General features: G+C 36.6%; 1 protein-coding gene across 1 annotated transcript in view; it reads left to right on the forward strand.

Annotated features, from left to right (window-relative positions):
- The first annotated feature begins 345 nt into the window (after window positions 1-345).
- The window catches only part of slc38a4 (solute carrier family 38 member 4), a 118,299-nt gene continuing 91,363 nt past the window's right edge, over window positions 346-27,281 (forward strand). Inside the window, exon 1 of the mRNA XM_061914016.1 lies at window positions 346-463. The gene's annotated coding sequence lies outside the window, so the exon portion shown is untranslated. The remainder of the gene's footprint in view (window positions 464-27,281) is intronic.

A 27,281-nucleotide genomic window follows, 5' to 3' on the forward strand; every position in this document is an offset into this window, starting at 1 on the left:
TAGTGTTTATTTACGATTTAGAATGCATAATGCATGTGTTTGTGTCTTACATAAGAATTGTGAATGATAGACAAAATCTCCCCCCACAAAAAAAAGTGCAGTTCCTCTTTGACTTTGTCAGGAATGTCTTGTCCAACGTGGCCGGAAGGAATGTAAACAAAACGTTATTTATAGTCGGATGAAAGTCAGACTATAATTAAGAAAAAAATGTGATTTGTATATAAGGCTATGAAAGAAAAATGGGCAATTAGGATCTTTGTACCTGTGTGTGTGTTTGAGGGAGGGGGGGGGGGTCTAGGGCACCCCCCCAGTATGTAACAAGAAGCTTCAGTCATGACGTCATCACAAGCACATGGAAATTTCCACTCCGTCTCCTTGCCTGTTTAAATGGGAAGGGTCTCCATCTCCTGTTTCCACCAGTCCTCCTTCTCCGGCCGCCCGCACACTCGCATCTTTTAATCGGGTAAGACCTTTTTACAATCCTACATCTTCATCACTCTGCTCAGCGGCAGCGTCTTCCAAACATTCCCCTTCCACGCACGCACAACAAACACGCGTGTTTGGCGTTGCACGTTGTGGACTCGGGCGGAAGTCTTTGAAAGGGAATGTTTTTATGAATGCAACAGTCTCTCCCTGCAGGGTGTCGGCGCAACAGCCATAATAATAATATTAACGCGGTTTTATTGTGAAGACGGCACTTTTGCATGGAAATGAATATAATGCGTATTTAAGTCCAGTTTTTGATGCCACGTCCTGCCTGGCTTTGCACGGCCGTGGAACAAAACAAAAGTCCGCGTCACATGGCGAGCCTAAAACTGCGTTTAATGTTGACGCTTCTTCATATATTCTCATGTCGCTGCTGCTTTATTGCGATCATTAATGTTGCTGGCGCAAATAAATCGCATCGTTTCGTTGTTTTGTGCGAAATAAAAGGAGTTGATAGTGCTGTAATCACAAATTGCATTATTGAATGCGACTTATTGGGCAGTGTTCATTTTCCCTTCAATAACAACAACACTACTGATCATGGCAGACTTGATGAGAGACAACAAAGGATCCGGAAACTATTTTTGAGCCTGAGTATAAGGAGGATGACTTACAAGTTTTAGAAGCTGTGTGCTGAACAGATGCAACTTTAGTCAAACACTAAGCATCATGTAGCAGTATTGCTAAGTGCTAAAGAAGATATACAAATATAATTAAACAATAACTTACTGTACAATGTCTGCTCTCACGTATTACAAATTGCACTATTGAATGCGAATTATTGGAGAGCATTCACTTTCCCTTTAAAAACAAGACCATTAATCATGGCGGACATGATGAGAAACAACAAAGACTACTTTGGTACAAATGATGATCCAGAAACTTTTATTTTTGAACCTGAATATAAGGAGGATGACCTACAAGTTTTAGAAGATGTGTGCGAAACAGACACAACTTTATTCAAACACTGAGCATCATGTAGCAGTTTTGCTAACCGCTTAACAAGATATACAAATATAATAAAACAATCACTTACTCTACAATATCTGCTCTCACTTATCACAAACTGCAATATTAAATGCAAATTATTGGCATTACTGCTGCACAAATTATTCCTGCCAAGTCGCGTATTTTTGTTATTTTGTGCAAAATAAAAAGAGTTGATAGTACAGTTGTAACAAATTGCATTATTGAATGTGAATTATTGGATTGGGCAGCATTCACTTTCCCTTCAACAACAACAACACTACTAATCATGGCAGACTTGATGAGAGACAACAAAGACTACTTTGAGAAAAAAGGTGATCCAGAAACTTTTATTTTTGAACCTGAATATAAGGACGATGACCTACAAGTTTTAGAAATTGTGTGCTAAATAGATACAGTTTTAGTCAAACACTAAGCATCATGTAGCAGTATTGCTAAGTGCTAAACAAGATATACAAATATAATAAAACAATAACTTACTGTACAATGTCTGCTCTCACTTATCACAAATTGCAATATCGAATGTGAATTATTGGGCAGCTTTCTTGGACAGCTGTGTGCTAAACAGATGCAGCTTTAGTCAAACACTAAGCATCATGTAGCAGTATTGGCAAGGGCTAAACAAGCTATACAAACAATCAACATAATAAAATAATCACTTACAGGACAATAACTGCTCTCACTGGGATAAATACTAATGGGATGTTTATATCTTTCAGTTTACATCAACAATTCATTATAATCCTCACAAAGGGTTAAAATTAAGTGGGGGGTTTTCGTGTCTTTCTCGCCATCTCCGGGTCAAAGTTGACCAACTTGTGTGTTTATTATGTCCACAACTTTCTACTATCCAGGTGAGAGCCATGATTTATAATCTAACTTTCACCAACTAATCCTGGCAGACTTGATGAGAGACAACAAAGACTACTTTGGAACAATTGATGATCGAAAAACTAATATTTTTGAACCTGAATATAAGGAGGATGACCGACAACTTTTAGAACCTGTGTGCTAAACAGGTGCAGTTTTAGTCAAAGACTAAGCATCTTGTAGCAGTATTGCTACAGATATACTCACTGTACTATGTCTGCTCTCACTTGGCTAAAGACTGATGGGATGTTTATATTCCCCCCTTCACGGCTGCACAAATAAATCCTGTCAAGTCGCATCTTTTTGATGTTTTGTGCAAAATAAAGGAGTTAATAGTGTAGTTATCACATTATTGAACGTGAATTATTGGACTTTCGGGGAAGCGTTTGTACTTAAAAATTTATTTTTAGTTTAAAACAGGAGTTCTTAACATTTTTACGTCGGCGCCTAACTTTTCCACTTCAGAGGGCCCCGGGGCCCACTTAAATATTAACACTGAATTAGTCATCTTACTCTTTTTCAATCATATGCAATAATTATATCTAACCTACTTACAGTTCAACATGCTAAACCAGAGCTGTACCGGTACTAAAAATGTATTTCGATACTTTTCCAAATAAAAGGAGCCCCAAAAATGGCATTATTGGCTTTATTTTAATAAAAAAATCTTACGGTACATTAATCTTATTGCAATTGGAGAACAAACAAAGACTCCTGATTTAGCTGTCGTTTATCATTCTATTATTTTGTCAACATTATAAAGGACAAATGGTATAAAATTATTATTAATCAACTTGTTCATTTACTGTTAATATCTGCTTACTTACTGTTTTAACATGTTCTATCTACAATTCTGTTTAAATGTAATAATCACTTATTATTCTCTTCCTTGATACTTTACATTAGTTTTGGATGATACCACACATTTAGGTATGGATCCGATACCAAGTAGAACATAATATGAACTTGGAAAAAAAACTATACATTTTGTGATGCTGGAAAATATCGATGTAATCGTAGTATTGACTAAATACACTCTTGTACTTGGTATCATTGTCATAGGTAAAGGATCATACATTGATCATAGTTTAAGTTATTCTGTGTCGAGGGACGTATATTCCTGAGTTTATAAACATAATAAAAATGACAAAAGATTTTATGATGATAAAAGTATCGATGTAATCATAGCAGTATCGAATATATACGGCTGTTGTACTTGGTTACTTTACATTAGTTTTGAATGATCCCACAAATATAGGTATCGAGTAGTTACAGGATCATATTTACTGAGTTTATAAACATAATATACACTTGGAAAAAAACAAAAAAAACGTGTGATGCTGGAAAATATCGATGTAATCATTGTAGTCTCGACTAGATACAGTTTTGTACTTTGTATCATTACAGTGGATGTCAGGTGTAGGTCCACCCATGGTGTTTGTTTACATTGTGACACCGGTGATCTATTGTATCCTCCTACTGTGTGTAGTGAAGCATGTTTAGCTATTCCTCGTCCTCCAATGATAATGATACTTGTAAGGAGCTCACTTTATTAGTCGCCATGGAGGCCAGGATTAGTGATTAAGAAGGAGCCGCTAACTAGCGAGCCATGTCTTAAAGCACCTCTTCAGTGTTATACTTCACTTTTATCTTTACTTTTTAAGACAAAATGCGTCCATTCTCCCTTTCCTGTCTACACGCTATGTCTGCTTGTAAGTACTTTGTGTGTGCGCGCTGCTGAACATGCTCCTCTGCTAGTAAAACTAGAAATGTCATGACTTGACGACGACGCGCCGTCATGCCCGTTTATAAAACGAGCGGGGACCGGTACTTTTTAGAGGCGGTATAGTACCGAATATGATTCCCCAGTATCGCGGTACTATACTAGTACACCGTATAAAACACATTTTGGGGACCACCGAAAAAACTGCAAAACGCACTAATAAACATAATGTTCAATTGAGGCGGACTATTTACGGCGGTATAAAAAAGGTGTGGCAGATGTCAAAAAGCACGACCTGAAGTGTGAAAAAAGCACCGCAAGTTTTTGGAATCCTTTACGTTTAGAAACCTTGACCTACATTCTCCATATTGTTCCATTGTGTGGCCTCTCCCCACTTTTCTGCAACATGTTTATTCTGGTCTGAAGCCAGTACGAAGCAACACACCCTGGCCACACAGACACACACACACACACTTATACGCGGGGAGTGTGACTGCTCTTGACCGGACACAAAGACGAGGTTGAGCTGAAAGAATGCAGAGGGAGGACATCTTGGACATATTTGAGTGGCATGTTGAGCCTGTCATTGACTCTCCCTGGCTGCTATAAATACTTGTCCTGCCTAATATATACATATACATGTATACTAGGGCTGTCAAAAATAGCGACTTAACTCATGCGATTAATCACAAATATATTACATTCATCAAGTATGTAAGCGGATAAATCACTGTTTATTTGTGTGTTGTTACATAATCATTGACTCAGGTGACCTCAGTGTAGGGTTGTACGTATACTATACCCGTACTAAAAAAAGTACCGCATTACTAATAAAATAAAGGTATCATGATCCCTTTTAAAGTAGCAGCAGAGTGTAAAAGCAAGTTGACTTCATATGAATCATATTCGGTACTATACCGTCCTTTAAAAAGTAAAGATAAAGGTGAAGCTATGACACTGAAACGCCCTCAGGAAGAGGTGCTTTAAGACATGTCGGCAGTGTTTTAGCTGCTTCTAAATCATTAATCCTTGTCTCCATGGCGACAAATAAAATAAGTTTCTTACGTGTATTATTATCACCGCAGGACGAGAAAGAGCTAAGCATGCTTCACTACACACAGCGTAGGAAGATACAATAGCTCGCCTGGCGTCACAATGTAAACAAACGTCATGGGTTGATCTATACCTGACATCCACCGTAATGATACTAAGTACAGGAGCGTATTTAGTGGATATTACTATGAAGATGAGTGAAGAGACTCTTGACAGGTGTAGGTTTGTACGTATACTATACCCGTGCTAAAAAAAAGTACCGCGATACTAATGAATTAAAGGTATTATGACGCCTTTAAAGTAGCAGTAGAGTGTAAAAACAAGTTGACTTCATATGAATTATATTCGGTACTATACCGTCCTTTAAAAAGTAAAAATAAGTCATAAGTTATGACACTGAAACGCCTTTAGGGAGAGGTGCTTGAAGACATGTCGGCAGTGTTTTAGCTACTTCTAAATCACCAATCCTTGTCTCCATTGCGACAAATAAAATAAGTTTTTTACAATTATTATTATTACCGCAGGACGATGAAGAGCTAAACATGCTTCACTACACAGCGTAGGAGGATACAATAGCTCACCTGGTGTCACAATGTAAACAAACGCCATGGGTGGATCTACACCTGACATCCACTGTAATGATACCAAGTACAGGAGCGTATTTAGTTGATACTACTATGATTACCTCAGTGCAAAGATGAGTGAGGAGACTCCGACAGGTGTAGGGTTGTACGTATACTATACCCGTGCTAAAAAAAGTACCGCGGTATTAATGAATTTAAGGTATCATGATGCCTTTAAAGGCCTACTGAAACCCACTACTACCGACCACGCAGTCTGATAGTTTATATATCAATGATGAAATATTAACATTGCAACACATGCCAATACGGCCTTTTTAGTTTACTAAATTGCAATTGTAAGTTTCCCGGGAGTTTCTTTTTGAAAACGTCAGATAATGACGACTGTTAAGAAATATGAGCGCTGCACACACACATAGCTAAAAGTCGTCTGCTTTAACGGCATAATTACACAGTATTTTGGAGATCTGTGTGGCTGAATCTTTTGCAATACGTTCAATTAATATTGGAGAAGTCAAAGTAGAAAGATGGAGTTGGGAAGCTTTAGCCTTTAGCCACACAAACACACGGTGATTCCTTGTTTAAAATTCCCGGAGGTGAAACTTTATTATGGATCACAGCGGGTCAAGCAAACATGGATCCCGGCTGAATGTCAACCAGCAGGTTTCGGTTAGAAAATTGTGGTAAAAAGTCGTTTCTTACCGGAGATCAGCTGAGCTTGCCCCGTCCATAAAGCTGCCGTCGACTTCCCTGAGACATTGGCGTCAAGACACCGTGGACACACACCTCCGACTATCAGGTACCATTTAACTCACTAAAATACTAGCAACACAATAGAAAGATATGGGATTTCCCAGAATTATCCTAGTAAATGTGTCTAAAAACATCTGAATCCGTCCCATAGCAATCGCCTTTTTTTTTTTTTTTTTTTACTTTTTTTTTTTTTCTTCTAGTCCGTCGCTATCAATATCCTCAAACACAAATCTTTCATCCTCGCTCAAATTAATGGGGAAATTGTCGTTTTCTCGGTCCAAATAGCTGTTTTTGTTGGAGGCTCCCATTAAAAACAATGTGAATATATGAGGGGTCATCAACATGTGACGTCATCGTCTGCGACTTCCGGTAAAGGCAGGGCTTTTCTGTTAGCGACCGAAAGTTGCAAACTTTATCGTGGATGTTCTGCGGTGAGGTGGCGACTTGTCCATGGTGTACACCGCCTTCCGCCCGATTGTAGCTGAGATAGGCGCCAGCGCCCCCCACGACCCCAAAAGGGAATAAGCGGTAGAAAATGGATGGATGGATCGTGGATGTTCTCTACTAAATCCTTTCAGCAAAAATATGTCAATATCGCGAAATGATCAAGTATGACACAGAATGGACCTGCTATCCCCGTTTAAATAAGAAAATCTCATTTCAGTAGGCCTTTAAAGTAGCAGTAGAGTGTAAAAACAAGTTGACTTCATATGAATTATAGTCGGTACTATACCGCCGATAAAGGTGAAGTTATGACACTGAAACACCGTCAGAAAGAGGTGCTTTTAGACATGTCGGCAGTGTTTTAGCTACTTCTAAATCACTAATCCTTGTCTCCATGGCGACAAATAGAATAGGTTTCTTACAAGTATTATTATCACCGCAGGACGAGGAAGAGCTAAACATGATTCACTACACACCGTAGGAGGATACAATAGCTCACCTGGCGTCACAATGTAAACAAACGCCAACGGTGGATCTACACCTGACATCCCCTGTGATGTACAGGAGTGTATGTAGTCGATACTACTATGATTAAATCAATATTTTTTAGCATCACAAAATCTTCTGTCGTTTTTTATTTTTATGTTTTATTCATATTATGTTTATAAACTCAGGAAATATGATGACAACTTTGAATATGACCAATATATGATCCTGGTATCGGCTCGATACCCAAATGTGTGGTATCATCCAAAACTAATGTAAACTATCAAAGAAGAGACAAATAATTGATTATTACATTTTAACAGAAGTGTAGATAGAACATGTTGAAACAGAAAATAAGCCGATCTTAACAGTAAATGAACAAGTAGATTAATAATCATTTTTTACAGTTTGTTCCTTATAGTGGTTAGAGTGTCCGTCCTAAAATGGGTAGGTCGTGAGTACAAACCCCGGCCGAGTCATACCAAAGACTATAAAAATGGGGGCCATTAACTCCCTGCTTGGCACTCGGCATCAAGGCTTGGAATTGGGGATTAGATCACCAAAAAATTATTCCTGGGCGCGGCCACCGCTGCTGCTCACTACTCCCCTCACCTCGCAGGGGGGTGATCAAGGCTTATGGATCAAACACAGAGAATAATTTTTCCACACCTAGTGTGTTGGTTAATGTTTATAAAGTCAAGAAATTCGTCCAATGTATGATCCCGTAACTACTTGGTATCGGATCGATACCTAAATGTGTGGTATCATCCAAAACTAATGTAAAGTATCAAATTAGAGAAGAATAAGTGATTATTGCATTTTAACAGAAGTGTAGATAGAACATGTTGAAACAGAAAATAAGCAGATATTAACAGTAAATGAACAAGTAGATTAATAATATTTTTTTACAGTTTGTCCTTCATAATGTTGACAAAATAATAGAACGATAAATGACAGCTAAATCAGGAGTATTTGTTTGTTTACTTACTACTAAAAGACAAGTTGTCTAGTAGGTTCACAATTTTATTTAAGGACTAAATTAGAATAATAAACATATGTTTCATGTACCCTAAGATTTGTTGTTAAATTAAAGACAATCCTGCCATTTTTGGTGGTCCCCTTTATTTAGAAAAGTATCAAAAAAACGGTATCGGGGTAACACTATTTTATATTCTTATTTGTGTTTCAACGTATCCATGAAACGGTATCCAAAAGCATGTGAAAATTTGGTTTAAATGCAGAGGTGGGTGGTAACGCGCTACATTTACTCCGTTACATTTACTTGAGTAACTTTTTGGATGAATTGTACTTTTACGAGTAGTTTTTATGCAACATACTTTTACTTTTACTTGAGTATATCTATAGAGAAGAAACGCTACTTTTACGCCGTTCCATTTATCTACATTAAGCTCGCTACTCGCTACTTTTTTTATCGCTCTATTAATGTTTGTTTTGGTTAATGACAGAGCTTCAAAGTAGAATCTACGCATGCCTGCGTTTCACCAATCACATGCAGTCACTGGTGACGTTGGACCAATCAAACAGAGCCAGGCGGTCACATGACCTTCACACGTAAAACCTGACTTAAACATGTTGACAAACTTATTCAGGTGTTACCATTTAGTGGTCAATTGTACGGAATATGTACTGTACTGTGCAATCTAATAATAAAAGTTTCAATCAATCAATCAAAAGTGTAAAGGAAAAAAGACACTTTTTATTTCCACCGTACTTCCCGTCAAAAGCCTAAAGAATGATAGCACAGTTCCTGTCTTCACAATAAAAGTGCCGCTCCATCGCGCCTGCACTAACAAAATAAGAGTCTCCGAAAGCCAGCGCAAACAAGCTACGGAGTTGGCCGCCAATTTATTTCTTGTAAAGTGTATAAAAACGAATATGGAAGCTGGACAGATAAGATGCCAAAAACCAACGACTTTCATGTGGTATTAGACAGAAAAGAGGAACTTTTTTTCTCCTCCATTTGAAAACGTGGACATCTGATTCCAATCAATGCAAGTCATCAGAATCAGGTAATACACCAACTTATACTCTTGTCTTCATGAAAGATAGGAGTCTATATGTTAAACATGCATGTATATTCATTAAAACACCTTTAACATGTCAACAAAAACGGCAAAATAAATAAATATAAATTATATACTGTATATATAAATATATATATATATATATATGTGAATGATATGTGTGTGTATGTATATGTATATATGAGGTAGATCACCTCGACTTGGTCATTTACTGAGTAATTGATAAACGTTGAAAAACTTATGTGGGTGTTACCATTTAGTGGTCAATTGTACAGAATATGTACTGTACTGTGCAATCTACTAATACAAGTTTTAATCAATCAATCAATCATTGAATGCCTACTGAGGCTATGGTGCTGTTAAGTTATTGTGGCTCAATGCGCGATTTTTTAATTGTATTTTAATGTACTATTTAATATATATTATTGTTTTAGTTGCTTAAGAGATATTCCTGGCTCTGAATTTGCTCATTGCTATTTTTATGTTTTTGTGCATTATTTGTTGCCGTAATCAGGTTACCCATCAGTTACTCAGTACTTGAGTAGTTTTTTCACAACATACTTTTTACTTTTACTCAAGTAAATATTTGGGTGACTACTCCTTACTTTTACTTGAGTAATAAATCTCTAAAGTAACTGTACTCTTACTTGAGTACAATTTCTGGCTACTCTACCCACCTCTGTTTAAATGTCACAAATATGTGAGGAGCCCCCACACTTGCGACGTCATGGTCTGCGACTTCCGGTAGAGGCAGGGCTTTTCTCTAAACACCGACAGTTGCAAACTTTATCGTGGATGTTCTCTACTAAATCCTTTCAGCAAAAATATGGCAATATCGCGGAATGATCAAGTATGACACATAGAATGGACCTCCTATCCCCATTTAAATAAAATCTATTTTCAGTAGGCCTTTATATTATGTTTATAAACTCAGGGAATGCGCCCCTGGACACAAGAGGACTTTGACTATGACGAATATGGTATCGGATCCATACTTCAATGGGTGGTATCAGCCAAAACTAATGTAAAGTATCAACGAAGAGAAGAATAAGTGATTACATTTTAACAGAAGTGTAGATAGAACATGTTCAAACAGAAAATAAGCAGATAAAAAAGTAGATTAATAATATTTTTTACAGTTTGTCCTTTATAATGTAGACAAAATAATAGGTGTATAAATGACACAATATGCTATTGCATACATCAGCAGACTAATTAGGAGTTTACTACTAAAAAACAAGTTGTCTAATATGTTCACTATTTTATTTAAGGACTTAATTGTTTTCCGATTGCGATTAAAAAATATATTTCAAAGTATCATAACATTTTCTGTTCAAATAAAGCAAATCATTCTCAAAAAGGTTTATTACGTCTTCTTATTCATAAATTTTTCAAATTTTCCTGTAATCGGACAATATTTACGGTATATTAAATGGAATTTTTACGTGACATGTTCGGACTGTCACCTGCAGTCTTCTTCAGAAGGGTCACCTGACCACATGTTGCCTATCAGCTGTTCTTCTAGAATCTTACAGACCACCTCAACGGTATTGACGAGACTACTCTAGACCTCCGAACGTACAACGGCACACTAACGATCAGTCGTGAGGACACTCTATGAACGGGACAACATCATAACAGAAGAAGTAGTCAGAAAAACGCATAAAAATGCACTCAAAAACTGCCAATATCCAACTTGGGCGATCAAAAAATGGGGGAACAACAAGTAAAAAACAAGGAAAAGAGAACGAAGACAAACCTGAAATAAAGAACAAAGAGATCATAACCTTACCATACATTAAGTCAGGGGTCAGCAACCCAACATGTTGAAAGAGCCATTTTGGAAAACGCCTTATGTAAGTGTTATAAGGAAGGTAACACATTAATAAGTAAGTGTCTCAGAGGGTTAGATAACTCCTGCAAATTACTAGCTTCAAACGGCCAAATGCATAGATATGTGTGTCCAAGTTAAAGGAAAGGACAGGTTGTCTTCTTCTAATAGATTTATTACAATCTTTGCAACCTGGGTAACGTTTGCTGTGGTCTGGAACAACATGATAAACTTTGCTGTGGTCTGGAACAACATGACAGACAATCAGAAATGCAGCCAATATTACATACAGAAAATGTGTCAGGAGACGTGCAAATATAAATTAAATACACAAACGACATTAGTACAGGAAATTAAAATGAGCTCAAATATACCTACAAACGAGTCATAATGATGCAATATGTACACACAGCTAGCCTAAATAGCATGTTAGCATGGATTATTAGCACTCCACACAAGTCGATAACATCAACAAAGCTCACCTTTGTGCATTCACCCACAACATAAAAAGTTTGATGGACAAAATGAGACAAAGGGGTAGTTACATGAAACCCGTCTTTCTGTGGCAGCGTCGGAGAAAGTTATATGCAAACGAACTACGGTGCGTTCAAGGGCCAACAAAATTAGTAGGACAAAACGGTGTTGGCCAAATACTGTCATCAGTGAAGCATGTCTAATATAGCTATCCATCCATTTTGTACTGCTTATTCCCTTGGGGGCCGCGGGGGGGCGCTGGTGCCTATCTTAGCTACAATTGGTCGGAAGGTGGGGTACACCCTGGACAAGTCGCCACCTCATCGCAGATGTCTAATTTGAACAGTGGGATTTCTAACAACAGTTCAAACCTCACACAAAAACAAGACTGTTACTTGTACATCCAAAAGACAAAACAGAACAATACATTTACGAAATCCTGTCAAAAAAATCCTACATGGGAGGAACCGAGAGGACTTTCGCCACAAGGAAGAAAGAATGTGATAAAGAGACAACTTGAAGGTTCACAAGAAGCTTAAAACAAAAACCCGAACAGGAAATCTTCAAATCACCCGTATCGGATTATTGCAAAAATAAATAACCACATCGAAACAGCGGCAAAATCATCGGCACAGAAAGTAACAAATTCAAACATATTAAGTAGGCGATCGAACAAGGAAACCATCAATCGAGATGAGGGAGCATTCATGCTCTCGCATACCTGGGACTCCCTCCTTCGTTAACCATCGAGCAGAGGGGGGGGCTGTGTGGCCAACCAGGTCTGTCTGGTTGGCCACGCCTAGAAGAACAGCTGAAAGGCAACACGTCAGAGTGGTCAGACTGCAGGTGAAAGTCCAAACATGTCAGGTCAAAATTTCATCTAATATACCGAAAATATAATACGATTACAAGAAAATTTGAAAAGTGTAAAAAAAAAAAAAAAAAAATCACATCATGACTTTTTTTGTAGTCCTCCTTTTATTGAAATGTATTAAAATACATTATTGGTCCAGATACCAAAATATTGGTAAATAACGTGAGGCCGGTGTGATTTCTGGCAGATTTCACATAAAAATAAACTCATAAAGACTTTAGATTAAACTGTTAGAAGATAAATGACATGCTTTTAAGTTAAACATTGAAAAAAAATGTTCCGAGACATATAGTATGTTGTGAAATCAATCAATCGATTAAAGTTTACTTGTATAGCCATTAATCACAAATGTCTCAAAGGGCTGCACAAGCCACAACGACATCCTTGGCTCAGACTTAAGTTTGTTGCATCTTGAACTTATCACAACCTTTGCTCTACCAAATTTGACCAATGTATAAAAAACATTTAATTACAACAGGTGTAATTAATTAGCTGCCTTTTTTCATGTTTATTAAACATAATTTTGTTGCCTCTTCAAGTTATCACAACCTTAACTATGAGTTATTTACTCATAGATATTTTTCAAATCTTTATTTACATACGTTTATTGTTTAGGCAGTAAAACGGCTGATCAAACAAAACAGAAGTCATGGTGAGAATTATGTGAGAATTGTATTAACTTTTATTTGCATCATACTTTAACGTGCTCATTTAGCATTTTCCGGACTAAAGAGCGCAGAAGTAAGAAATATTTTTCCATGTATTCGCCACACCGGACTATAAGCCGTAGATACATTTGTTGTGAAATGACTTATTTACACAGAAATATTTTGTAAATGTTTATTTACAGAATTTACCGTCATAATTTCCAAAGGGTGTCAGTAGCAGGGCAGTAAAACGGCTGATCAAACACAACAGAAGTCATGGTGAGAATTATTTGAAAATTGTAGTAACTTTTATTTGCAGCATACTTTATTTAGCATGCTCATTTAGCATTTTCCGGACTATAGAGCGCAGAAGTAAGAATTTTTTTCCCGTATTTTAGCCGCACCGGACTATAAACCGCAGATACATTTGTTGTGAAATTAGTTATTTACATAGAAATATTATGTAAATGTTCATTTACATAGTTTACCGTCATTATTTCCAAATGGTGTCTGTAACAGGGCAGTAAAACGGCTGATCAAACAAAACAGAAGTCATGGTGAGAATTGTAATAACTTTTATTTGCAGCATACTTTAACATGCTCATTTAGCATTTTCCGGACTATGGAGCGCAGGAATAAGAAATATTTTCCCATATATTAGCCGCACCGGACTATAAGTCGCAGATATATACGTTTTGAAATTAGTTATTTACACAGAAATATTCCGTAAATGTTTATTTACAGAATTTACCGTCATTATTTCCAAACGGTATCTGTAGCAGGGCAGTAAAACGGCTGATCAAACACAACAGAAGTCATGGTGAGAATTATGTGAGAATTGTAGTAACTTTTATTTGCAACATACTTTTGACATGCTCATTTAGCATTTTCCGGACTATAGAGCGCAGAAGTAAGAAATATTTTTCCATATATTAACCGCAGCAGACTAAACCGCAGATACATTTGTTGTGAAATTAGTTATTTACATAGAAATATTATGTAAATGTTTATTTACAGAATTTACCTTCATTATTTCCAAATGGTGTCTGTAACAGGGCAGTAAAACGGCTGATCAAACAAAACAAAAGTCATGGTGAGAATTATGTGAGAATTGTAGTAACTTTTATTTGCAACATACTTTTTTAACATGCTCATTTAGCATTTTCCGGACTATAGAGCGCAGAAGTAAGAAATAGTTTTCCGTATAATAGTCGCACCGGACTATAAGCCGCAGATACATACGTTGTGAAATGAGTTATTTACACAGAAATATTTTGTAAATGTTTATTTACAGAATTTACCTTCATTATTTCCAAATGGTGTTTGTAACAGAGCAGTAAAACGGCGGATCAAACAAAACAGAAGTCATGGTGGGAATTTTGTGAGAATTGTTGTAACTTTTATCTGCAACATACTTTAACATGCTCATTTAGCATTTTACGGACTATAGAGTGCTGGAGTAAGAAATATTTTCCCATATATTAGCCGCACCGGACTATAAGTTGCAGATACACATGTTGTGAAATGAGTTATTTACACAGAAATATTCCGTAAATGTTTATTTACAGAATTTACCTTCATTATTTCCAAATGGTGTTTGTAACAGGGCAGTAAAACGGTGGATCAAACAAAACAGAAGTCATGGTCATGGACCCGCTAGCTGCGCAAGCTAGCTCTCCAATCAGCTAAACAGACCCATTAACTCCACGGTGGCGTTTTGGTGAATTTACTGAGGAATATGTAAAAGTGAAACAATACAAAAAGAATGCGGTAGTAAGTTAATAATACTAAACGTGTTAGCATATTAGCTAATGCTAATATGCTTATGTTGCATTGCGATAGCACGTACAAATATGCGTGAAAACACTCCTACAGACATCACACATGGGACGCTTTAGTAAGCAAGAATTGTTTTAGTTGTATTGTAAAACTTACAAACGTTGCCTGGAGTGATGAATGACGAATCCTTACAAGTAGAAACGCTATGGACAGCTTCCGGCTCCAAGCTTTAAACAGCAGGAAACACTCATGAGCATTCACCCAGCAGCACCTACAGTGAGCAAACTCGTTCAATAGATGGCGCCGTAGCACAATCATTAAAACACCTATTCAGGGTCGTTGCTTGTTTTTTTTTTGAAAACTATTTGCTTTATCCGTAAATTAGCTGCACCGTTTTATAAGCCGCGGGGGTTCAAACACTAGGGGATTATAGTCCGGAATTTACATCAAGTAGAAGATCCTTTTAGGGCAAATTAAGTTACGTTTTGCTTGATTGTAAAATATGTGGATGGAGAGGGGGTGTGATGAGGTGTGTTGTCAATATTCAGTGTTTTATCCTTCATAATTAATATTGTAAATCCCACATTATTTATTTTAATGTACATTCTGGGTGTCTCATTCAGTAAAAAAAATTAAATAAAATTCCATTCCGCTTTTTTCAGGCAGTCTGTCAGAACATTTTTAGCATTCAATCATTTCTACAACTTTTTTGTGATAGAGTGATTGGAGCACATACTTCTTGATCACAAAAAAAAACATTCATGAAGTTTGCTTCTTTTATGAATTTATTACAGCTCTACTAAAAATGTGAGCAAATGTGCTGGGTCAAAAGTATACATACAGCAATAATACTACCACCACCATGCTTGACGGTAGGAATGGTGTTCATGGGATTAAAGACCTCACCTTTTCTCCTCCAAACATATTGCTGGGTATTGTGGCCAAACAGCTCTATTTTTGTTTCATCTGACCACAGAACTTTCCTCCAGAAGGTCTTATCTTTGTGCATGTGATGTCAAAGTTGAGGCCTTTAATCCCAGGAACACCACTCCTACCGTCAAGCATGGTGGTGGTAGTATTATGCTCTGGGCCTGTTTTGCTGCCAATGGAACTGGTGCTTTACAAAGAGTAAATAGGACAATGACGAAGGAGGATTACCTTCAAATTCTTCAGGACAAGCTAAAATCATCAGCCCGGAGTTTGGGTCTTGGGTGCAGATCTTGTAAACACGGGAGGGACCCCCCCGCCCACGCAGCTGCTCGAGTCGGGACTCTGGGATCACTTTGCAAAATGTTTTCCAGCTTGATGCTGACAAGTCGGCACTCGTTTGAACACACGTTTCAGGGTTTCCCACATATTCATTTATTTGTGGCGGCCCGCCACGAAAGAATTACGGCCGCCACAAAAAAAAAATTATATATATATATATAATTTGTTTTTATTTTATTTTTTTTCGGCTTTTGACTCGCTCGACCGCTCATAATAGCAATGGGACTCTGTCTGTGAATAGAGCTTGTAGTTACATATTATATAAATATGTAAATATTATATAAATATGTATATAAATATGTACATAAAGTGTTGTAATTATATTCCAACTCCGTGTTCTTCTTGGTCATCGCTGTCGCTGCCACCGCCCGAACACACCACCACAAATAGATGCCTTACCTGTGGGAAACACTGCGTTTTTTTTAGATAGTTTCTCCAAATTAGCGTTCTAACTTTAGCATGCTAGCACGCTAACAAAGTGCTAACTTTTTTTGGCCAATTTTGACACTTTAACTGTTAGCATGTTTGACATACCAAGTTATGTGACTGTAAGTTGTATGGCTGCGGAATAAGAGAAAACAAGTGTAAAATTTGCACCTTTTAATGTTAGCGTGCAAGCGTACTATCATTAAAATGCTAGCTTTTCGAGCTAATTTTGTAACAGTGTACCCTAGAGTCTTATAACTTGGTATGTGACACTTAACTTTTTAGCTAACATTACGTTTCTTCCTCTAATTAGACAACCATACTTACACCTTAGTCATTTAATACATGCTAACTGTTAGCATGTTTACATTAGCATGCTAGCATGATAATGCTAGCTTTTTGTAGTAATTTTGCAACAGTTTACTTGTAACTTGGTATGTGACACTTGTTAACTGCTAGCATGTTATTGTCAGCATGCTAGCATACTAACATTAACGTGCTAACTTTTTAAACTGTTTTTTTTTCTCTAGTCAGACAGCCATACATCTTACAGTCATATAACTTGGTGTGACACTTGCTAATTGCTAGCATGTTAATGTAAGCATGCTAGCATATTAACATTAAGGTGCTAACTTTTTAACTAATACGTTTTTCTCTCGTTAGACAGCCATACACCTTACAGTCATATAACTTGGTATGTGACACGTTATTGTTAGCATGTTAGCATACTAATATTAACGTGCTAGCTTTTTAGCTGACTTTACGTTTTTGTTTCTCTAGTTAGACAGCCATACATCTTACAGTTATATAACTTGGTGTATGACACTTGTTAACTGCTAGCATGTTAATGTTAGCATGCTAGCATACTAACATTAACATGCTAACTTTTTAAACTATGTTTTTTTTCTCTAGTTAGACAGCCATACACCTTACAGTCATATAACTTGGTATGTGACACTTGTTAACTGCTAGCATGTTATTGTCCGTATGTTAGCATACTAACATTAACGTGCTAACTTTTTAGCTGACTTTACGTTTTTGTTTCTCTAGTTAGACAGCCATACATCTTACAGTCATATAACTTGGTGTATGACACTTGTTAACTGCTAGCATGTTAATGTTAGCATGCTAGCATACTAACATTAACATGCTAACTTTTTAAACTATTTTTTTTTCTGTAGTTAGACAGCCATACACCTTACAGTCATATAACTTGGTATGTGACACTTGTTAACTGCTAGCATGTTAATGTTAGCATAGTAACATTAACATGCTAACTTTACGATTTTTTTTCTCTAATTAGACAGCCATACACCTTACAGTCATATAACTTGGTATATGACACTTGTTAACTGCTAGCATGTTATTGTTAGCATGCTAACATTAACATGCTAACTTTTTAGCTAACCTTAGGTATATTTCTCTCGTTAGACAGCCATATATCTCATAGTCATATAACTTATGTGACACTTGTTAACTGCTATCATGTTAATGATAGCATAGTAACATTAACATGCTAACTTTATGTTTTGGTTTCTCTAATTAGACAGCCATATATCTTACAGTCGTGTAACTTGGTATATGACACTTGTTAATTGCTAGTATGTTAATGTTAGCATGCTAGCATATTAACATTAACATGCTAACTTTTTAGCTAATTAGGTTTTTTCTCTAGTTAGACACCCATACATCTTACAGTCATATAACTTGGTATGTGACACTTGCTAACTGCTAGCATGTTAATGTTAGCATGTCAGCGTACTAGCATTGTAACTTTTTAACTAATTTGTTTTTTTCTGTTGTTAGACAGTCATACATCTTACGGTCATATAACTTGGTATGTGACACTTGTTAACTGCTAGCATGCTAACATTCTATCATTAACATGCTAACTTTTTAGCTAACTTTATTTTTTTTTTCCTAGTTAGACAGCCATACATTTTACAGTCATATAACTTGGTATGTGACAGTTGATATCTGTTTGCATGTTGATGTTAGCATTGTAACATTAGTATGTTAACTTTTTAGCTAACTTGGTTTTTTTCTTTAGTTAGACGTCCATACATCTTACAGTCATATAACTTGGTATGTGACACTTGCTAACTGCTGGCATGTTAATGTTAGCATGCTAGCATACTAACATTAACATGCTAACTTTTTAGCTAACTTTACGTTTTTTTCTCTTGTTAGACAGCCATATATCTTACAGTCATATAACTTGGTATGTGACACTTGTTAACTGCTAGCATGTTATAGTTAGCATGCTAACATACTAACATTAACATGCTAAATTTTTAGCTAACTTTAGGTATCTATCTCTGGCTAGACAGCCATACATCTTATAGTCATATAACTTGGTATGTGACACTTAACTGTTAGCATGTTATTGTTAGCATGCTAGCATACTTACATTAACATGCTAACTTTACGTTTTTTTCTGTAGTTAGATAGCCATACATCTTACAGTCATATAACTTATGTGACACTTATTAACTGCTAGCATGTTAATAAGTGCAAGTGTCATGTTAATGCTAGCATGTCAGCATACTAGCATTGTAACTTTTTAACTAACTTTGTTTTTTTCTATAGTTAGACAGCCATACATCTTACAGTCATATAAATTATGTGACACTTGTTAACTGCTAGCATGTTAATGTTAGCATGCTAGCATACTAACATTAACATGCTAACTTTTTAAACTATGTTTTTTTTCTCCAGCTAGACAGCCTACATCTTACAGTCATATAACTTATGTGATACTTGTTGATTGCTAGCATGTTAATGTTAGCATAGTAACATTAGCATGCTAACTTTTTTAGCTAACTTGATTTTTTTCTCTAATTAGACAGCCATACAGCGTACAGTCATATAACTTGGTATGTGACACTTGCTAACTGTGTGATAGCAGGCCCATTTAAATATCTTTGGGAATTTTCTAGTTTGTATCTGTTGTTCTTCTAGAGCAGGGGTCACCAACACGGTGCCCGCGGGCACCAGGTAGCCCGTAAGGACCAGATGAATCGCCCGCTGGCCTGTTCTAAAAATAGCTCCAATTGCAGCACTTACCAGTGAGCTGCCTCTATATTTTTTATTTTATTTATTTACTAGAAAGTTGGTCTCGATTTGCTCGACATTTGTAATTCTAAGAGAGACAAAACTCAAATAGAATTTGAAAATCCAAGAAAATATTTTAAAGACTTAGTCTTCACTTGTTTAAATAAATTCATTTATTTTTTACTTTGCTTCTTATAACTTTCAGAAAGATAATTTTGGAGAAAAAAATACATCCTTAAAAATGATTTTAGGGTTTTTAAACACATATACCTTTTTACCTTTTAAATTCCTTCCTCTTCTTTACTGACAATTTAAATCAATGTTCAAGTAAATATTTTTTTTTTATTGTAAAGAATAATAAAACATTTTTTATTTAATTCTTCATTTTACCTTCTGTTTTTTCAACGAAGAATATTTGTGAAATATTTCTTCAAACTTATTATGATTAAAATTAAAAAAAAATATTCTAGCAAATCTACAAAATCTGTAGAATCAAATTTAAATCTTATTTCAAAGTCTTTTGAATTTCTTTAAAAATTTTTGCTTTGGAAAATCTAGAAGAAATAATGATTTGTCTTTGTTAGAAATATAGCTTGGTCCAATTTGTTATATATTCTAACAAAGTGCGGATTGGATTTTTACCTATTTAAAATATATCATCAAAATTCTACAATTAATCTTAATCAGGAAAAATTACTAATGATGTTCCATAAATTATTTTTGTAATTTTTTCCAAAAAGATTCGAATTAGCTAGTTTTTCATTTTTTTCGGTTGAATTTTGAATTTTAAAGAGTCGAAATTGAAGATAAACTATGTTTCAAAATTTTATTTTAATTTTTTTCGTGTTTTGTCCTTTTTTAAACCGTTCATTTAAGTGTTTTTTTCATCATTTATTCTCTACAAAAAAACCTTCCGTAAAAGAAAAAAAAAATGTACGACGGAATGACAGACAGAAATACCCATTTTCTTATATATATACTGTATATTTATTTATTAAAGGTAAATTGAGCAAATTGGCTATTTCTGGCAATTTATTTAAGTGTGTATCAAACTGGTAGCCCTTCGCATTAATCAGTACCCAAGAAGTAGCTCTTGGTTTCAAAAAGGTTGGTGACCCCTGTTCTAGATTATAAGTAAAAATTAGTTTTGGTGGTGCAATAAATGCTTGTGTTTTCAAATGAATAAGTAATTGATTTATACGGTGATTATTATATCTGCCATAATTGACATCAACACTAGTCAGCCTATTGTGGCACTCTTTTTAAAAAGAGTGTAATATGCGACGCCAGAGAAAAACATGACTTAATGTCTGCTAGTGAGTTTTACACTCGCGCTTTCTGCAGAATTAGACGCGGTGTTTGCTTTTCCAGCGTACTGCCTGTGCGTTCACGCAGGAAAAAGCTTTCGGAGTCATTCTTCGAACGTCCCGACAGGCCAAAGAAAACAAGACCGAAGCGGAGCCTGCGCCTGTGCAGGAGATAAATAAGGCTGGCGTGAGCGTGCCACTCCAAACAATATGTAATGTGACTTATGCGTTACACAACACCGCAGTGTGGATTGTACCGTCTCGGCATTTCCACCTCCGCACTACGGTAAACAGATCTCTCCATCGGGATCCCTAGGACTGAACCGTTTAACCCCGAAAGAAAGACCAAAAGCATGCAAGGAATGACGGCTTGTAAAAAAATAAAACGTGTTTGCTGTCGTCAGAGAAAGGCTGGCAGATCGATACTCGGCGATAAGAGATAAGAAGGGGTCACAAACAAGGTTAGGACACGCCAGGTGCTCTCGTACAAAAGGCCGTGTTTAAAGGCCTACTGAAATGAGATTTTCTTATTTAAATGGAGATAGCAGGTCCATTCTATGTGTCCTACTTGATCATTTCGCGATATTGCCATATTTTTGCTGAAAGGATTTAGTGGAGAACATCGATGATAAAGTTGGCAACTTTTGGTCGCTAATAAAAAAGCCTTGCCTGTACCGGAAGTCGCAGACGATGATGTCACAAGAGTGAGGGCTCCTCACATCCTCACATTGTTTATAATGTGAGCCTCCAGCAGCAAGAGCTATTCGGACCGAGAAAACGACAATTTCCCCATTAATTTGAGCGAGGATGAAAGTTTCGTGGATGAGGATATTGATAGTGAAGGACTAGAAAAAAAAAAGGCGATTGCATTGGGATGTTTTTAGACACATTTACTAGGATAATTCTGGGAAATCCCTTATCTTTCTATTGTGTTGCTAGTGGTTTAAAGAGTTAAATAGTACCTGATAGTCGGAGGGGTGTGTCCACGGGTGTGTTGATGCCAGTGTCTGAGGGAAGTCACGGCAGCTGCATGGATGGCGCAAGCGCCGCAGATCTCCCGTAAGAGGCGACTTTTTACCACAATTTTCTCACCGAAACCTGCCGGTTGACAAGTGGTCGGGATCCATGTTCGATTGACCGCTCTGATCCATAGTAAAGCTTCACCTCCGGGAATTTTAAACAAGGAATCACCGTGTGTTTGTGTGGCTAAAGGCTGAAGCTTCCCAATCCAATCCACTTTATTTATATAGCACATTTAAACAACAATAACGTTTCCAAAGTGCTGCACAGCCATGTTAAAAACAATTGTAAAAAAAAATAAAAATAAAATAAAAATAAAAAATATATATATATATATTATGCTCCACCAATGACTGAATAAAAACAAAAAATAAATATAAAAACAGATATGATTAAAAACTATTTTAAAGGGTAAAATCAATTAAAACGGTAAAATAGAAATCAAAGTGTATAAAAAACACAGAGGACAACAGAGGACCACACAACTCACGTAGTGTTAAAAGCCAAAGAATAAAAGTGTGTCTTAAAACGAGACTTAAAACACTCCACTGTGGAAGCAGTTTGAACATGGAGCGGCAGAGTGTTCCAGAGCTTAGGGCCGACCACAGAGAAGGCCCAGTCTCCCCTGGTCTTAAGTCTGGTCTTGGGCACCACGAGCTGGAGCTGGCTCTCGGACCTCAGAGCGCGCGCAGGAATTTAAATTTGGATGAGGTCCGAGATATATTGAGGCGCCAGTCCATGTAAACAGCAATGTTTTAAAATCAATTCTAAAAAAAACAGGGAGCCAATGCAAACTCTGAAGAATTGGGGTTATATGCTGGCGTTTCCTGGCCCCCGTTAAAAGTCGTGCTGCCGCGTTCTGGACTAACTGCAACCGGGAGAGAGCTTTTTGGCTAATGCCAACATAAAGTGCATTGCAGTAGTCCAGGCGACTTGAAATAAAAGCATGCACGACTTGTTCAAAAAGGTTAAAAGACAAAAACGGTTTAACCTTTACTAAAAGATGAAGGTGATAAAAACACGAGTTTAAAACGCCATTGACTTGTTTGTCTAGTTTAAAATCGCTGTCCCAACTCCATCTTTCTACTTTGACTTCTCCATTATTACTTGAACAAATTGCAAAAGATTCAGCAACACAGATGTCCAGAATACTGTGTAATTGTGCGATGAAAAGAGACGACTTTTAGGCGCAAGTGGTGCTGCGCTAATGTCTCCTCCAACCTGAGACGTCATCTTGCGCGTCATCATTCCGCGCCGTTTTCAACAGGAATTTAAAATTGCAATTTAGTAAACTAAACTGGCCATATTGGCATGTGTTGCAATGTTAATATTTCATCATTGATGTATAAACTGTCAGACTATGTGGTCGGTAGTAGTGGGTTTCAGTAAGAAAGGCCACCTGAAATGAGATTTTTTTTATTCAAACGGGAATAGCAGGTCCATTCTATGTGTCATACTTGATCATTTCACAAAATTGCCATATTTTTGCTGAAAGGAATTAGTAGAGAACATCGACGTTAAGTTTGCAACTTTTGGCCGCTAATAAAAAAGCCTTGCCTGTACCGGAAGTAGCAGACGATGTGCGCGTGACGTCACGGGTTGTAGGGCTCCTCACATCTGAACATTGTTTATAATCATAGCCACCAGCAGCAAGAGTGATTCAGACCGAGAAAGCGACGATTTCCCCATTATTTTGAGGAAGGATGAAAGATTTGTGGATGAGGAAAGTTAGAGTGAAGCACTAGAAAAAAACTAAGTAAAAAAAAGGCTACAGCAGTGGGAGCGATACAGATGTTATTAGACACATTTACTAGGATAATTCTGGAAAATCCCTTATCTGCTTATTGTTTTAATAGTGTTTTAGTGAGATTATAAAGTCATACCTGAAAGTCGGAGGGCTGCGTTGACCGCCAGTGTCTCTGAGGGAAGCCATATGGAGGAGCCAAAAAAGTCACAGCTGCCTTTTTGACAGCTGCTGCAGGAGGACCCAAACTCCGCTCAAGTCTCTGGTAAGAGCCGACTTAATATCACAATTTTCTCATCCAAAAACTTGCCGGTTGACATGTGGTAGAGAAACATGTTCGCTTGACCGCTCTGTTCCATATTAAAGCCTCACAACAAACAAATAAACACCTGCTGTGTTTTGGTTGCTAAAGGCAGCTACAATCCACCGCTTTCCACCAACAGCATTCTTCTTTGACGTCTAAATTATTAATTGAACACATTGCAAAAGATTCAGCAACACAGATGTCCAGAATATTGTGTAATTATGCGATTGAAGCAGACGAAAATGTCCGCTCCAACCAATAACGTCACAAGCACGTTTCAAGATAAGCGTCATCATTCCGCCACGTTTTCAACAGGACACTTCGCGAGAAATTTAAAATTGTAATTTAGTAAACTAAAAAGGCCGTATTGGCATGTGTTGCAATGTTATTTTTAATCATTGATGTATAAACTATCAGACTGCGTGGTCGGTAGTAGTGGGTTTCAGTAGGCCTTTAAGTTGAGGGATCTATCGGCGTGTTTGGCACTTTTCAGTAGATCAAAGGGGCCCAGACTTATTTAGGGCCACAGGCTGACAAATCAAAGGCAGTGTCGGCGCTAGGAATTTTCAAGTCATAAAAATGTGGTCCCACAGTAGAACATTTTGGGATCCCACTTTTTTGTAAGCTTGTCAGGTGTGTATATTTTTGCATCCCGGAAGAGTTTGTGCTGCAAGGGATCCTGGGTATCTGTTCCGTTGTGTTACGGTGCGGATGTTCTCCCGAAATGTGTTTGTCATTCTTGTTTGGTGCGGCTTCGCACATATTTGTAACAGTGTTAAAGTTGTGACCTGTATGGCTGTTGACCAAGTATGCCTTGCATTCACTTGTGTGTGTGTAAAAAGCCGTAGATATTATGTGACTGGGCCGGCATGCAAAAGAAATGCCTTTCAGGTTTATTGGCGCTCTGTTCTTCTCCCGAGGTCCGTGTACACAGTGGCGTTTTAAAAAGTCATCAATTTTCCTTTTTTTAAAACCGATAATTTTGAAACCGATACCCATTATATTTCTACTCTTTTGTAAGCGTTTTGGCAACAAATTATAAATGTATGCTTTATATCTCACATTCTATATTGTGTTTAGGAAAAAGGTTGTCATAAACGTTACTTAATTCATAAAAAAAACCAACAACAGATATGCAATATATTCAGTTATAAACATTCATTCACTTTCTTTTTTCCTTCATGGATCTAAACTTCACCGCTGCTGGTAGTTTTTTTCTAAATTTTCATTGAATAAGTTTTAGGCGTGCTTATTTCAGTATAAAAGTGTAAAACGTTTTCTCAGTCTTTTTTGCCACCCATACCAGTTTTTTGAAACATGTTGCAGGCATCTAATTCCAAATGAGGTGTATTTATTTCAGTATAAAAGTGTAAAAAGTTAATTTTTATGTTTTTAAAATGGGAGTTTTGACCCGGAGAAGGCAGGGTCGGTAAAAAAAAAAAAAAAATTGCGTCCCTTTATGATTTCAATGCGTAAAAAGACACAAAAAGTGCGTTAAGTCCAACAGTGAATGGATGCGGCGGCCATTTTTGTAGTTTTGTAGTCAACATTCATTCACTTTCTTCTTTCCTGCATGAGTCTAAACTTTACCGCTGCCGGTATTTTTTTTCTTCTATATTTTCATTGAATAAGCTGGAAGTGTATTTAATTCTGTATAAAAGTGTAAAAGCATTCCTTAACACTCTGTCTTTTTGGCCACTTATACCAGCTTTTTTGAAACATGTTGCAGGCATCACATTTCAAATGAGGTGTACTTATTTCGGTATTAAAGTGTAAAAAGTGTATTTTTATTTTTTTAAATGTGAGTTTTGAGGCAGGTTTGGTTAAAAAAATAAAATAAAAATCTGCGTCCCTTTCTGATTTCAATGCGTAAAAAGACAAAATGTGCGTTAAGTCCAACAGTGAATGGATGCGGCGGCCATTTTTTTAGTTTTGTAGTCAACATTCATTCACTTTCTTCTTTCCTTCATGGATCTAAACTTTACGGCTGCCGGTTGTTTTTTTCTATATTTTTATTTAATAAGCTTTAGGCGTGCTTATATCAGTATAAATGTGTAAAAGCATTCCTTAACTCTCTCTGTCTTTTTTGCCACTTATACCAGCTTTTTTGAAACATGTTGCAGGTATCACATTCCAAATGAGGTGTATTTATTTCAGTAGAAAAGTGTAAAAGGTGTATTTTCATTTTTTTAAATGGGAGTTTTGACCCGGAGAAGGCAGGTTTCGTAAAAATAAAAAAAAACCTGCGTCCCTTTCTGATTTCAATGCGTAAAAAGACACAAAAAGTGCATTAAAGCCAACAGTGAATGGATGCGGCGGACCTTTTTGTAGTTTTGTAGTAAACATACATTCACTTTCTTCTTTCCCTCATGGATCTAAACTTTACGGATGCCGGTTGTTTATTCTATATTTTCATTTATTAAGCTTTAGGTGTGCTTATTTCAGTATAAAGTGTAAAAAACTTTCTCAGTCTTTTTTTGCCAATTATACCATCTTTTTTGAAACATGTTGCAGGCATCAAATTCCAAATGAGGTGTTCTTATTTCAGTATAAAGGTGTAAAAAGTGTATTTTTATTTTTTTTAATGGGAGTTTTGACCCGGAAAAGGCAGGTTTGGCAAAAAAAACAACTAAAATCTGTGTCCCTTTCTGATTTCGATGCGTAAAAAGACACAAAAAGTGAATGGATGCGGCGGCCATTTTTGTAGTTTTGTAGTAAACATTCATTCACTTTCTACTTTCCTTCATGGATCTAAACTTTACCTCTCGGTATTTTTTTTCTATATTTTCATTGAATAAGCTGTAGGTTTATTTATTTCTGTATTAAAGTGTAAAAACTTTATTTTGATTTTTTCTAAATGGGAGTTTTGACCGGGAGAAGGCAGGGTCGGTAAAAAAAAAACCCCTGCATCCCTTTCTTTCTTTCTTTCTTTCTTTCTTTCTTTGTCTTTCTGTTTCTCTTTTTACTTCTTTTTCTTTATTTCTTTTCTTCTTTTCTTTTTTCTTTCTTTATTTCTTTCTTTTTCTTTTTTCCTTCCTTCTTTCTTTCCTTTTTTCTTTCCTTCTTTATTTCCTTCTTTCTATCTTTTTTCTTTCTTTCTTTCCTTCCTTCTTTCTTTCCTTCT

Source organism: Nerophis ophidion, linkage group LG10, assembly GCF_033978795.1.
Source record: "Nerophis ophidion isolate RoL-2023_Sa linkage group LG10, RoL_Noph_v1.0, whole genome shotgun sequence".
NCBI classification, from domain to species: Eukaryota; Metazoa; Chordata; class Actinopteri; order Syngnathiformes; family Syngnathidae; genus Nerophis; species Nerophis ophidion.